Source organism: Agrilus planipennis, unplaced genomic scaffold (genome assembly GCF_000699045.2).
Source record: "Agrilus planipennis isolate EAB-ADULT unplaced genomic scaffold, Apla_2.0 scaffold119, whole genome shotgun sequence".
NCBI classification, from domain to species: Eukaryota; Metazoa; Arthropoda; class Insecta; order Coleoptera; family Buprestidae; genus Agrilus; species Agrilus planipennis.
The window spans coordinates 295,255-298,744 of NW_020438931.1; the positions used below are offsets into that span (position 1 = coordinate 295,255).

Here is a 3,490-nt window from a genome sequence, read left to right on the forward strand (position 1 = left end):
TGGGCGAAGAATGGAGCTTCAATCCAAATTAATGCCATTGTATTAATCCGCGACGACAACTCTCCCCCAATGTCATGGAGGCTAGGAAGGATAGTGGAACTTCATCCGGGCAAGGACAGTATCGCGAGAGTGGCATCGGTAAAAATCGCGAGTGGTGCAATTTTTAAACGCTCAGTGACAAAATTGTGCGTGTTGCCGATAAGCTAATAATTATTGTGTCAGTAATGCAGTTGAAAGTAATTAGACTTTCAAGGTGGCCGGCATGTTAGGTACACGGGGTAGTCGGGTAGAATTGTAAACAAATTGTAAAGTGTCCTATTATGTTCGTCACGTACAGTTCATTACAGTTTTATTGGTATTAATAGCCAAAATTCCCCTCGGCTGCATTCTTGTAGGTCCAATGACCGCCTACCTGGGGGTAGGCTAATATTATGTTTGTACATTATTGTTAGATAGTAAGTTCATAGATTTTATAAAATTTTAAATTAGTACTATTATAGACTCGCTGGAGAAAACATCGTCTCCATAAGACAAACTCTATTATCCTAATTTCTTGCGATTGATTTTTATAATCATTTTTTTTAATTATTCGGTAGTTGTAGTTTTAAAGTTAGTTTATAGTGGATTAAATTTAAGTTAAATTAAATATAGTTATTTCTACAATCACTACAACTACGTGTCTTATTTCATGTGGTACTTAGTACACCCCGTTGACAATAGTTTATATAAAAAACTTAATCAACGATAAAACAGAGGTACATAGAATAGAAATCAACTGTAATATAGCAACATACTCAAAACATCGAGTATTTTTCAAAAATTATAAAGCCTTTCCCACTTTTGTCCTAAAAATTTTAGGATTTCCGTGGTCTAGCATTTTTATATATATACTCCTCAAAACATTAGTTTCAGAAGTGTCGAAAATAAAAACGAATAACGTGTCTTTCGCGCATATTTTCGCTTATATTTCTGGAAATACGCGAAGTATAAACATTAAAAACAAAAAAAAAATTCCTATAGCATGTCACATAAACCAGGAATATAAAAACTTGCGCCTCCCTTAAAACACTTCTACGGCAGCAATTGGAGGTAATACAGGTCAGTAGATATATTATCTATACATATCTTTTATACTACAACGTTTTTACCTCATTGTAAGCTGAAGGAGCAAACATTATTTTGAAACCATCTTTTCGTGCAGAAACTCAAAAAAGTTAGTAAAATGTTCAAGTCTGTATTGTGACAAACTCAGTTACTGATAAAAGTGACTGTAATATAAGAAACGCTTTCACGAACTGAATGAAATTGAATTTATTAGAGTTATTTTATTGTTTATATTAAAAGAAGCTAAAAGTATTTGTAAAACTTTTCTATATCAACTATGTTGTGTTTTTCAAAAAATAATGCCCCCCTTAATAATTAATGATTGCATGTAATAGACATTCATTTCTCAAGTTGCCACTACTGTACAACTACGTATAGTACTTAGATAGTGGGCATATAAATATGTACACGTAAAAGAAACGGAAAAATTCTTAAATATGCCCCTTGTGAGTTTATATAAAATAAGAGATGCTCACCTTTTTGGAATAACGAACACAGCAAATGATGTAGAATTTCGTACTTAAATGGGGGTAAAATTGTGTCTTCAGTTGTTCAATAATATATGGTAGTGAAGCCAAATGGACGCTAACTTGCTTCAGGATACCTGAAAAAATTGTTTTTTAAATTGTTTATGAATTTATATGGGGTTATTGTTTATTTGCTATAGTTTCCACCTTACTACTACTTCACCACTCCCTATACTTACTTGCAAAGGTAGTACCTACCTATAATACTTTTACGCTCCAATTATTTTTGACTATGTAAACTTTATTTCTGAAATAATATTAAGAACTGAATACCTCACTTTTAGGTATTTAGGAAGTCAGGTAAGTCAGGACGGAACAAGCAATAGATATATAAAGCAGAGGATAGCGCAGGGTCGAGTCGTCTTCAATAAAATGAAGTCACTTCTATGCTCGCGAACAGTTAATTTAGAAATTCGAAAAAGGCTGTTAATGGTTTAAAAGTGTATGTTTAGAGCAGGGCGCTGTACGGGTGCGAAACATGGCCAGTGGGTGTGGTGGAAAACAAAAGGCTAGAAGCGTTCGAAATGTGGTGTTATAGAGAAGGTTAGAAATGAAGAGGTATTAGAAAGAATAGGAAAACAGAGGACTTTATGGAAGTCAATAAGAAATAGGTGCCATAGGTTGGNTTTGGATAAATATGCTTTTAAATAAAGCATATTCTTAAATTTTAACGAGGCATTTGATATAATGTTGCAAATGGTACTGTACACTTTTGTCTAGTTCTCGCCCGATGATCGGTGGAGAAATGAGCTTCGCAGACAAATATGATTGAATTTGGAATTATGCTACGGCGCATCCTAACAAAGGGAAGGGAACTTCTTGAAACGAACCGTAACAACCTCTTTCGAATTTCTAAATTAACCGTTCGCGAACACAGAAGTTATTTCTTTTTATTTAAGGCGAGTCGACCCTGCGCTATCCTCTGCTTTATAATGTAAAAAATGTAATTACTACATTTATGGGTAAATTATATTGGCACAACTTTAATTATATATAAAAGAAACTGTAACGTATTTTATATATTACTTGGATGATATGAAGATGCGATCAGGTTTGCACAGATTCAGGATTCCTCATTGCACATGTATCGTTTGTGTATATTTATACATTTCTACGGGTCTATTGCAGCGTAGCAAACCCTCGCGAAGAAGGAACCCCTAGAATTTTCCTGGAGTGTTTCTTTTGAACTTTTCCTGCTACTCTTATGTATTTCTGCATCCTGCTGTAACTAACAGAACGATTCAGTAAGCGTTGCAGGCTCTTTCGTTAAAAGAATTTCATGAATAGGCGCGAAAAGAGGGCGCATCCTGTGTCGCCAACATTAAAGCGCTCCGGTCCGTTTAATATATTTTCAACAGCACTCGAAACGTTGCAAATAACCAGTGGTGTACGTGTTTCGTTAAAAACCAACTAACATTACAATTTCTTATCGCAAATTTGAATTTAATTGCAATTGAACAATTTGTTTTTAATTCAAGTTCATGACAGTTATTGAATCCCAATATAAATATTTTTCAACTGGTAATTTGATTAGGGAAAAGGCGAATATAAAGATAGGAGACGAAAAATTAGAAGAAGTGGCTCATTTTAGATATCTAGGAAGTCAGATAAGCGAGGATGGAAGGAGTAGTAGGGATATAAAGCAGAGGATAGCACAGGGTCGTGTCGCCTTTAATAAAAAGGAGTCACTTCTATGCTCGCGAACGGTTAATTTAGAAATTCGAAAAAGGTTGTTAAAGGTGTATGTTTGGAGCACGGCGTTGTACGGGTGCGAAACATGGACAGTGGGAGCGGCGGAAAAGAAAAGGTTAGAAGCGTTCGAAATGTGGTGTTATAGGCGGATGATGAGGATATCGTGG

General features: G+C 35.0%; 1 protein-coding gene across 1 annotated transcript in view; it reads right to left on the bottom strand.

The window, feature by feature from the left end:
* The window catches only part of LOC108736720 (chymotrypsin-2-like), a 172,427-nt gene extending 170,801 nt beyond the window's left edge, over window positions 1–1,626 (bottom strand). The window contains exon 1 of the mRNA XM_025974194.1: window positions 1,581–1,626. The gene's annotated coding sequence lies outside the window, so the exon portion shown is untranslated. The remainder of the gene's footprint in view (window positions 1–1,580) is intronic.
* Window positions 1,627–3,490: the final 1,864 nt, after the last annotated feature.